Source organism: Mesoplodon bidens (assembly GCF_964165515.1).
Source record: "Mesoplodon bidens genome assembly, chromosome: Y".
Taxonomy (NCBI): Eukaryota; Metazoa; Chordata; class Mammalia; order Artiodactyla; family Ziphiidae; genus Mesoplodon; species Mesoplodon bidens.
The window spans coordinates 34,575,922-34,588,333 of record NC_138180.1 but is presented as its reverse complement, the minus strand read 5'-3'; positions in this window follow the sequence as shown (position 1 = coordinate 34,588,333).

Below are 12,412 nucleotides of genomic sequence, written 5' to 3'. Positions count from 1 at the left end.
TGCTGTTGTGTGAAACGGCCACAAGGTGGCAGCAGTTCTCCCTTACCAAATCTGGTTACTAGGGCAGCAGAGCCTCAATGGAAGTCGCGTTCTAGATTGGAATGTAGAAAGGAATGTGCCAGGAGAAAGCCCCTCAAGTTTGTCTCACTACTTCTTGTTCGTGTTTTTAATTTAATTTTTTATTTTTTATTACAGCAAGTTTGAGTACAACGTTTAGCTTGTTGTTAGTGTGCAAGAGGTGGTTCTTTTACACATATACATATGTCTGTTCTTCCTGGGAACCTTTTCCCATGTACGTTATGACAGAATGTTGAGTAGTCTTCTCTTGGTACTCCGTAGGTCTTTGGTGATTATATACGTCTACTGTGTTTGTATATGTCTGTTAACCCCAATATCGTAATGAATTCAATCCTCACACCTTTCCTTTGGTGAACCATAAGTTTGTTTAATGAATCTGTGATTGCCCTTCTCCGTGGAAATATCTGCCCTGGTATCAATTTATAGGTAACACCTATAAGTGATATGATATGATATGTGTCTTTCACTTTCTGACTTACTCCAAGTCACGTGATTACCTCTAGACTCATCTACGGTGCTGCAAATGGCATTGTGTCCTTTTTTTCCTTGGCGAATATGCTGTCTTAGCGAGGTCCATTTTCGGCAATGTGATTCCCTGAGGGCTGAGGATTAGCTGACCTGGGCAGCATGACCCTGCCGGCAAGCCCTCCGCAGGTGTGCCTGGGTTGAGGTCAATATAAACAGCACTAAAGGCAGCAATCGCCCCTTCAGCTGTGCCTGACTCCATATTCTCTGCACCATCAGCAGTCTCGGGGCTGTGCTGGTGGGAGGGTGTGAGGGTCCATGGCTTTGTGGGTGGCCCGGTGTGAGTGGGGCTCTGCTGGATTTTCGGCAGGAGTTGCCAGGCTGCCACCTGTAAAGAAGAGGATGTGTCACCCATAACTTCCACTGGAATATCTCTCCGGGCTGAGGTGAGGAAGGAAAAAAAAGAGTGGGGGCCGGGACAGGAGGGGTATCTCAGGCAGGGCAATGGAAAGCTTCCAGCAGAGCGCCCGTGGCCAGGACCATCCTGGCTGACCTGCAGGCACCAAGTTGGCCTGCGTGCTGTCGCTGGTGTGCCTCCACGGCCCTTCCTCTAGGCTTTCAAGCCCTTGTACATATTCAGGTGTTTCACCGGGGAAGGGTGGGAACAGTTCAGCAGCAGCTGGCCTGGGGCTCAGCTCACGTTTACTCACAGAGGCCTCGGCACGGTCCCCCAGCTTTGCAATAAGGACGCTCCTTGCGTGGGCGGCCGGGGCTGCTGGCTGTATGGGAGATAATTCCCCAACTCTGACCAATTTCAGAATTGTTTACCACTGGAGCAAGTGCCTTGGTAGTGTTTTCCTCTGTATAACTGTTAGGTAAAGTTTTTTTTCTTTTTTGGTTCAAGTTAGATTTTATTCCTCTTTTATGTATTTATGGATATAAGCATGGAAATACTTCATTCTTATAAATACATCAGTGTGAATGGAAGAACATTTTTTTCTGTTTTATTTTTACATTTTATTTTTAAAAATTTTGAAATTTAATTTTATTTATTTTTTTTATACAGTAGGTTATTATTAGTTATCTATTTTATGCATAAACATGTATACAGGTCAATCCCAATCTCCCAACTCATCCCACCACCACCACCCCATGGTTTCCCCCACTTTGTGTCCATACGTCTGTTCTCTACCTCTGTGTCTCTATTTCTGCCCTGCAAACCAGTTCATCTGTACCATTTTTCTAGGTTCCACATATAGGCATTAATATACAATATTTGTTTTTCTCTTTCTGACTTACTTCACTCTGTATGACAGTCTCTAGATCCATCAACTTCTCTACAAATGACCCAGATTCATTCCTTTTTATGGCTGAGTAATATTCCTTTTTATATATGTACCACATCTTTATCCATTCGTCTGTCTGTGGCCATTTAGGTTGCTTCCATTACCTGGCTATTGTAAATAGTGCTGCAAAGAACATTGTGGTGAATGTGTCTTTGTGATTTATGGTTTTCTCTGGGTATATGCCAAGAAGTGGGATTGCTGGATCCTATGGTAATTCTCCTTTTAGTTTTTTAAAGGAACCTCCATACTGTTCTCCATAGTGACTGTATCAATTTACATTCCCACCAATAGCGGAAGAGGGTTCCTTTAGTCCACACCCTCACCAGAATTTGTTGTTTGTAGATTATCTAATGATGCTGATTCTAACAGGTGGGAGGTCTTACCTCATTGTAGTTTTGATTTGCATTTCTCTAATAATTAGTGATGTTGAGCAGCTTTTCATGTGCGTCTTGGCCATCACTGTGTCTTCTTTGAAGAAACGTCTCTTTAGATCTTCTGCCCATTTTTGTATTGGGTTGTTTGTTTTATTAATATTAAGCTGCATGAGCTGTTTATATATATTGGAGATTAAACCTTTGTCCATTGTTTCGTTTGTGAACGTTTTCGCCCATTCTGAGGGTTGCCTTTTTCCATTCCCGTATTTTTAACAGGGAAGAAAGCAAGCAAAAGAAGCAGAACACTAATGTGCGTGAAATATGCCTCTTGAAACTGTCGTTTTGAAATATGCACGTCTTTTGAATTTTTTGGTCGATATATGACCCCAGGATTTGTTTTCAGGGCAGGTGTCATTTACAGGCCTGGAATGATTTGGAATATCCACTGACCATTAGCGCTGGGATTAAAGCTGCTGTTGTGTGAAACGGCCACAAGGTGGCAGCAGTTCTCCCTTACCAAATCTGGTTACTAGGGCAGCAGAGCCTCAATGGAAGTTGCGTTCTAGATTGGAATGTAGAACGGAATGTGCAAGGAGAAAGCCCCTCAACTTTGTCTCACTACTTCTTTTTCGTGTTTTTAATTTAATTTTTTTATTTTTTATTACAGAATGTTTGAGTACAACGTTTAGCTGGTTGTTGGTGTGCAAGAGGTGGTTCTTTTACACATACACATATGTCTGTTCTTCCTGGGAACCTTTTCCCATGTACGTTATGACAGAATGTTGAGTAGTCTTCTCTTGGTACTCCGTAGGTCTTTGGTGATTATATACGTCTACTGTGTTTGTATATGTCTGTTAACCCCAATTTCGTAATGAATTCAATCCTCACACCTTTCCTTTGGTGAAGCATAAGTTTGTTTAATGAATCTGTGATTGCCCTTCTCCGTGGAAATATCTGCCCTGGTATCAATTTATAGGTAACACCTATAAGTGATATGATATGAAATGTGTCTTTCACTTTCTGACTTACTCCAAGTCACGTGATTACCTCTAGACTCATCTACGGTGCTGCAAATGGCATTGTGTCCTTTTTTTCCTTGGCGAATATTCTGTCTTAGCGAGGTCCATTTTCTGCAATGTGATTCCCTGAGGGCTGAGGATTAGCTGACCTGGGCAGCCTGACCCTGCCGGCAAGCCCTCCCCAGGTGTGCCTGGGTTGAGGTCAATATAAACAGCACTCCAGGCAGCAATAGCCCCTGCAGCTGTGCCTGACTCCATATTCTCTGCACCATCAGCAGTCTCGGGGCTGTGCTGGTGGGAGGGTGTGAGGGTCCACGGCTTCGAGGGTGGCCCGGTGTGAGTGGGGCTCTGCTGGATTTTCGGCAGGAGTTGCCAGGCTTCCACCTGTAAAGAAGAGGATGTGTCACCCATAACTTCCACTGGAATATCTCTCCGGGCTGAGGTGAGGAAGGAAAAAAAGGAGTGGGGGCCGGGACAGGAGGGGTATCTCAAGAGGGCAATGGAAAGCTTCCAGAAGAGCGCCCGTGGCCAGGACCATCCTGGCTGACCTGCAGGCACCAAGTTGGCCTGCGTGCTGTCGCTGGTGTGACTCCACGCCCCTTCCTCTAGGATTTCAAGCCCTTGTACATATTCAGGTGTTTCACCTGGGAAGGGTGGGAACAGTTCAGCAGCAGCTGGCCTGGGGCTCAGCTCACGTTTACTCACAGAGGCCTCGGCACGGTCCCCCAGCTTTGCAATAAGGACGCTCCTTGCGTGGGCGGTTAGGGCTGCTGGCTGTATGGGAGATGATTCCCCACCTCTGACCAATTTCAGAATTGTTTACCACTGGAGCAAGTGCCTTGGTAGTGTTTTCCTCTGTATAACTGTTAGGTTCAGTTTTTTTTCTTTTTTGGTTCAAGTTAGATTTTATTCCTCTTTTATGTATTTATGGATATAAGCATGGAAATAATTCATTCTTATAAATACATCAGTGTGAATGGAAGAACATTTTTTTCTGTTTTATTTTTACATTTTATTTTTAAATATTTTGAAATTTAATTTTATTTAATTTTTTATACAGTAGGTTATTATTAGTTATCTATTTTATGCATAAACATGTATACAGGTCAATCCCAATCTCCCAACTCATCCCACCACCACCACCCCATGGCTTCCCCCACTTTGTGTCCATACGTTTGTTCTCTACCTCTGTGTCTCTATTTCTGCCCTGCAAACCAGTTCATCTGTACCATTTTTCTAGGTTCCACATATAGGCATTAATATACAATATTTGTTTTTCTCTTTCTGACTTACTTCACTCTGCATGACAGTCTCTAGATCCATCAACTTCTCTACAAATGACCGTTTCATTTCTTTTTATGGCTGAGTAATATTCCATTTTATATATGTACCACATCTTTATCCATTCGTCTGTCTGTGGCCATTTAGGTTGCTTCCATTACCTGGCTATTGTAAATAGTGCTGCAATGAACATTGTGGTGAATGTGTCTTTGTGATTTATGGTTTTCTCTGGGTATATGCCCAGAAGTGGGATTGCTGGATCCTATGGTAATTCTCTTTTTCGTTTTTTAAAGGAACCTCCATACTGTTCTCCATAGTGACTGTATCAATTTACATTCCCACCAATAGCGGAAGAGGGTTCCTTTTGTCCACACCCTCCCCAGAATTTGTTGTTTGTAGATTATCTGATGATGCCGATTCTAACAGGTGTGAGGTCTTACCTCATTGTAGTTTTGATTTGCGTTTCTCTAATAATTAGTGATGTTGAGCAGCTTTTCATGTGCGTCTGGGCCATCTCTGTGTCTTCTTTGAAGAAACGTCTCTTTAGATCTTCTGCCCATTTTTGTATTGGGTTGTTTGTTTTATTAATATTAAGCTGCATGAGCTGTTTTTATATATTGGAGATTAAACCTTTGTCCATTGATTCGTTTGTGAACGTTTTCGCCCATTCTGAGGGTTGCCTTTTTCCATTCCCGTATTTTTAACAAAGAAAGAAAGCAAGCAAAAGAAGCAGAACACTAATGTGCGTGAAATATGCCTCTTGAAACTGTCGTTTTGAAATATGGACGTCTTTTGAATTTTTTGGTCGATCTATGACCCCAGGATTTGTTTTCAGGGCAGGTGTCATTTACAGGCCTGTAATGATTTGGAATAACCACTGACCATTAGCGCTGGGATTAAAGCTGCTGTTGTGTGAAACGGCCACAAGGTGGCAGCAGGTCTCCCTTACCAAATCTGGTTACTAGGGCAGCAGAGCCTCAATGGAAGTCGCGTTCTAGATTGGAATGTAGAACGGAATGTGCCAGGAGAAAGCCCCTCAAGTTTTTCTCACTACTTCTTGTTCGTGTTTTTAATTTAATTTTTTATTTTTTATTACAGCAAGTTTGAGTACAACGTTTAGCTTGTTGTTAGTGTGCAAGAGGTGGTTCTTTTACACATATACATATGTCTGTTCTTCCTGGGAACCTTTTCCCATGTACGTTATGACAGAATGTTGAGTAGTCTTCTCTTGGTACTCTGTAGGTCTTTGGTGATTATATACGTCTACTGTGTTTGTATATGTCTGTTAACCCCAATATCGTAATGAATTCAATCCTCACACCTTTCCTTTGGTGAACCATAAGTTTGTTTAATGAATCTGTGATTGCCCTTCTCCGTGGAAATATCTGCCCTGGTATCAATTTATAGGTAACACCTATAAGTGATATGATATGATATGTGTCTTTCACTTTCTGACTTACTCCAAGTCACGTGATTAACTCTAGACTCATCTACGGTGCTGCAAATGGCATTGTGTCCTTTTTTTCCTTGGCCAATATTCTGTCTTAGTGAGGTCCATTTTCTGCAATGTGATTCCCTGAGGGCTGAGGATTAGCTGACCTGGGCAGCCTGACCCTGCCGGCAAGCCCTCCCCAGGTGTGCCTGGGTTGAGGTCAATATAAACAGCACTCCAGGCAGCAATAGCCCCTGCAGCTGTGCCTGACTCCATATTCTCTGCACCATCAGCAGTCTCGGGGCTGTGCTGGTGGGAGGGTGTGAGGGTCCACGGCTTTCTGGTTGGTCCGGTGTGAGTGGGGCTCTGCTGGATTTTCGGCAGGAGTTGCCAGGCTGCCACCTGTAAAGAAGAGGATGGGTCACCCATAACTTCCACTGGAATATCTTTCCGGGCTGAGGTGAGGAAAGAAAAAAAGGAGTGGTGGCCGGGACAGGAGGGGTATCTCAGGCAGGGCAATGGAAAGCTTCCAGAAGAGCGCCCGTGGCCAGGACCATCCTGGCTGACCTGCAGGCACCAAGTTGGCCTGCGGGCTGTCGCTGGTGTGCCTCCACGGCCCTTCCTCTAGGCTTTCAAGCCCTTGTACATATTCAGGTGTTTCACCTGGGAAGGGTGGGAACAGTTCAGCAGCAGCTGGCCTGGGGCTCAGCTCACGTTTACTCACAGAGGCCTCGGCACGGTCCCCCAGCTTTGCAATAAGGACGCTCCTTGCGTGGGCGGCCGGGGCTGCTGGCTGTATGGGAGATGATTCCCCACCTCTGACCAATTTCAGAATTGTTTACCACTGGAGCAAGTGCCTTGGTAGTGTTTTCCTCTGTATAACTGTTAGGTTCAGTTTTTTCTTTCTTTTTTGGTTCAAGTTAGATTTTATTCCTCTTTTATGTATTTATGGATATAAGCATGGAAATACTTCATTCTTATAAATACATCAGTGTGAATGGAAGAACTTTTTTTTCTGTTTTATTTTTACATTTTATTTTTAAAAAATTTGAAATTTAATTTTATTTATTTTTTTATACAGTAGGTTATTATTAGTTATCTATTTTATGCATAAACATGTATACAGGTCAATCCCAATCTCCCAACTCATACCACCACCACCACCCCATGGCTTCCCCCACTTTGTGTCCATACGTTTGTTCTCTACCTCTGTGTCTCTATTTCTGCCCTGAAAACCAGTTCATCTGTACCATTTTTCTAGGTTCCACATATAGGCATTAATATACAATATTTGTTTTTCTCTTTCTGACTTACTTCACTCTGCATGACAGTCTCTAGATCCATCAACTTCTCTACAAATGACCCAGTTTCATTCCTTTTTATGGCTGAGTAATATTCCATTTTATATATGTACCACATCTTTATCCATTCGTCTGTCTGTGGGCATTTAGGTTGCTTCCATTACCTGGCTATTGTAAATAGTGCTGCAATGAACATTGTGGTGAATGTGTCTTTGTGATTTATGGTTTTCTCTGGGTATATGCCCAGAAGTGGGATTGCTGGATCCTATGGTAATTCTCTTTTTAGTTTTTTAAAGGAACCTCCATACTGTTCTCCATAGTGACTGTATCAATTTACATTTCCACCAATAGCGGAAGAGGGTTCCTTTTGTCCACACCCTCCCCAGAATTTGTTGTTTGTAGATTATCTGATGATGCCGATTCTAACAGGTGTGAGGTCTTACCTCATTGTAGTTTTGATTTGCATTTCTCTAATAATTAGTGATGTAGAGCAGTTTTTCATGGGCGTCTTGGCCATCTCTGTGTCTTCTTTGAAGAAACGTCTCTTTAGATCTTCTGCCCATTTTTGTATTGGGTTGTTTGTTTTATTAATATTAAGCTGCATGAGCTGTTTATATATATTGGAGATTAAACCTTTGTCCATTGATACGTTTGTGAACGTTTTCGCCCATTCTGAGGGTTGCCTTTTTCCATTCCCGTTTTTTTAACAAAGAAAGAAAGCAAGCCAAAGAAGCAGAACACTAATGTGCGTGAAATATGCCTCTTGAAACTGTCGTTTTGAAATATGGACGTCATTTGAATTTTTTGGTCGATATATGACCCCAGGATTTGTTTTCAGTGCAGGTGTCATTTACAGGCCTGTAATGATTTGGAATATCCACTGACCATTAGCGCTGGGATTAAAGCTGCTGTTGTGTGAAACGGCCACAAGGTGGCAGCAGTTCTCCCTTTCCAAATCTGGTTACTAGGGCAGCAGAGCCTCAATGGAAGTCGCGTTCTAGATTGGAATGTAGAACGGAATGTGCCAGGAGAAAGCCCCTCAAGTTTGTCTCACTACTTCTTGTTCGTGTTTTTAATTTAATTTTTTATTTTTTATTACAGCAAGTTTGAGTACAACGTTTAGCTTGTTGTAGGTGTGCAAGAGGTGGTTCTTTTACACATATACATATGTCTGTTCTCCCTGGGATCCTTTTCCCATGTATGTTATGACAGAATGTTGAGTAGTCTTCTCTTGGTACTCCGTAGGTCTTTGGTGATTATATACGTCTACTGTGTTTGTATATGTCTGTTAACCCCAATATCGTAATGAATTCAATCCTCACACCTTTCCTTTGGTGAACCATAAGTTTGTTTAATGAATCTGTGATTGCCCTTCTCCGTGGAAATATCTGCCCTGGTATCAATTTATAGGTAACACCTATATGTGATATGATATGATATGTGTCTTTCACTTTCTGACTTACTGCAAGTCACGTGATTACCTCTAGACTCATCTACGGTGCTGCAAATGGCATTGTGTCCTTTTTTTCCTTGGCCAATATGCTGTCTTAGCGAGGTCCATTTTCTGCAATGTGATTCCCTGAGGGCTGAGGATTAGCTGACCTGGGCAGCCTGACCCTGCCGGCAAGCCCTCCCCAGGTGTGCCTGGGTTGAGGTCAATATAAACAGCACTCCAGGCAGCAATAGCCCCTGCAGCTGTGCCTGACTCCATATTCTCTGCACCATCAGCAGTCTCGGGGCTGTGCTGGTGGGAGGGTGTGAGGGTCCACGGCTTCGTGGGTGGCCCGGTGTGAGTGGGGCTCTGCTGGATTTTCGGCAGGAGTTGCCAGGCTGCCACTTGTAAAGAAGAGGATGTGTCACCCATAACTTCCACTGGAATATCTCTCCGGGCTGAGGTGAGGAAGGAAAAAAAGGAGTGGGGGCCGGGACAGGAGGGGTATCTCAGGCAGGGCAATGGAAAGCTTCCAGAAGAGCGCCCGTGGCCAGGACCATCCTGGCTGACCTGCAGGCACCAAGTTGGCCTGCGTGCTGTCGCTGGTGTGCCTCCACGGCCCTTCCTCTAGGCTTTCAAGCCCTTGTACATATTCAGGTGTTTCACCTGGTAAGGGTGGGAACATTTCAGCAGCAGCTGGCCTGGGGCTCAGCTCACGTTTACTCACAGAGGCCTCGGCACGGTCCCCCAGCTTTGCAATAAGGACGCTCCTTGCGTGGGCGGCCGGGGCTGCTGGCTGTATGGGAGATGATTCCCCACCTCTGACCAATTTCAGAATTGTTTACCACTGGAGCAAGTGCCTTGGTAGTGTTTTCCTCTGTATAACTGTTAGGTTCAGTTTTTTTTCTTTTTTGGTTCAAGTTAGATTTTATTCCTCTTTTATGTATTTATGGATATAAGCATGGAAATAATTCATTCTTATAAATACATCAGTGTGAATGGAAGAACATTTTTTTCTGTTTTATTTTTACATTTTATTTTTAAAAATTTTGAAATTTAATTTTATTTATTTTTTTTATACAGTAGGTTATTATTAGTTATCTATTTTATGCATAAAGATGTATACAGGTCAATCCCAATCTCCCAACTCATCCCACCACCACCACCCCATGGCTTCCCCCACTTTGTGTCCATACGTCTGTTCTCTACCTCTGTGTCTCTATTTCTGCCCTGCAAACCAGTTCATCTGTACCATTTTCCTAGGTTCCACATATAGGCATTAATATACAATATTTGTTTTTCTCTTTCTGACTTACTTCACTCTGTATGACAGTCTCTAGATCCATCAACTTCTCTACAAATGACCCAGATTCATTCCTTTTTATGGCTGAGTAATATTCCTTTTTATATATGTACCACATCTTTATCCATTCGTCTGTCTGTGGCCATTTAGGTTGCTTCCATTACCTGGCTATTGTAAATAGTGCTGCAATGAACATTGTGGTGGATGTGTCTTTGTGATTTATGGTTTTCTCTGGGTATATGCCCAGAAGTGGGATTGCTGGATCCTATGGTAATTCTCCTTTTAGTTTTTTAAAGGAACCTCCATACTGTTCTCCATAGTGACTGTATCAATTTACATTCCCACCAATAGCGGAAGAGGGTTCCTTTAGTCCACACCCTCCCCAGAATTTGTTGTTTGTAGATTATCTAATGATGCCGATTCTAACAGGTGGGAGGTCTTACCTCATTGTAGTTTTGATTTGCATTTCTCTAATAATTAGTGATGTTGAGCAGCTTTTCATGTGCGTCTTGGCCATCTCTGTGTCTTCTTTGAAGAAACGTCTCTTTAGATCTTCTGCCCATTTTTGTATTGGGTTGTTTGTTTTATTAATATTAAGCTGCATGAGCTGTTTATATATATTGGAGATTAAACCTTTGTCCATTGATTCGTTTGTGAACGTTTTCGCCCATTCTGAGGGTTGCCTTTTTCCATTCCCGTATTTTTAACAAGGAAGAAAGCAAGCAAAAGAAGCAGAACACTAATGTGCGTGAAATATGCCTCTTGAAACTGTCGTTTTGAAATATGCACGTCTTTTGAATTTTTTGGTCGATATATGACCCCAGGATTTGTTTTCAGGGCAGGTGTCATTTACAGGCCTGTAATGATTTGGAATATCCACTGACCATTAGCGCTGGTATTAAAGCTGCTGTTGTGTGAAAAGGCCACAAAGTGGCAGCAGTTCTCCCTTACCAAATCTGGTTACTAGGGCAGCAGAGCCTCAATGGATGTTGCGTTCTAGATTGGAATGTAGAACGGAATGTGCCAGGAGAAAGCCCCTCAACTTTGTCTCACTACTTCTTTTTCGTGTTTTTAATTTAATTTTTTTATTTTTTATTACAGAAAGTTTGAGTACAACGTTTAGCTGGTTGTTGGTGTGCAAGAGGTGGTTCTTTTACACATATACATATGTCTGTTCTTCCTGGGATCATTTTCCCATGTACGTTATGACAGAATGTTGAGTAGTCTTCTCTTGGTACTCTGTAGGTCTTTGGTGATTATATACGTCTACTGTGTTTGTATATGTCTGTTAACCCCAATTTCGTAATGAATTCTATCCTCACACCTTTCCTTTGGTGAACCATAAGTTTGTTTAATGAATCTGTGATTGCCCTTCTCCGTGGAAATATCTGCCCTGGTATCAATTTATAGGTAACACCTATAAGTGATATGATATGAAATGTGTCTTTCACTTTCTGACTTACTCCAAGTCACGTGATTACCTCTAGACTCATCTACGGTGCTGCAAATGGCATTGTGTCCTTTTTTTCCTTGGCGAATATTCTGTCTTAGCGAGGTCCATTTTCTGCAATGTGATTCCCTGAGGGCTGAGGATTAGCTGACCTGGGCAGCCTGACCCTGCCGGCAAGCCCTCCCCAGGTGTGCCTGGGTTGAGGTCAATATAAACAGCACTCCAGGCAGCAATAGCCCCTGCAGCTGTGCCTGACTCCATATTCTCTGCACCATCAGCAGTCTCGGGGCTGTGCTGGTGGGAGGGTGTGAGGGTCCACGGCTTCGAGGGTGGCCCGGTGTGAGTGGGGCTCTGCTGGATTTTCGGCAGGAGTTGCCAGGCTGCCACCTGTAAAGAAGAGGATGTGTCACCCATAACTTCCACTGGAATATCTCTCCGGGCTGAGGTGAGGAAGGAAAAAAAGGAGTGGGGGCCGGGACAGGAGGGGTATCTCAGGCAGGGCAATGGAAAGCTTCCAGAAGAGCGCCCGTGGCCAGGACCATCCTGGCTGACCTGCAGGCACCAAGTTGGCCTGCGTGCTGTCGCTGGTGTGGCTCCACGGCCCTTCCTCTAGGCTTTCAAGCCCTTGTACATATTCAGGTGTTTCACCTGGGAAGGGTGTGAACAGTTCAGCAGCAGCTGGCCTGGGGCTCAGCTCACGTTTACTCACAGAGGCCTCGGCACGGTCCCCCAGCTTTGCAATAAGGACGCTCCTTGCGTGGGCGGGCAGGGCTGCTGGCTGTATGGGAGATGATTCCCCACCTCTGACCAATTTCAGAATTGTTTACCACTGGAGCAAGTGCCTTGGTAGTGTTTTCCTCTGTATAACTGTTAGGTTCAGTTTTTTTTCTTTTTTGGTTCAAGTTAGATTTTATTCCTCTTTTATGTATTT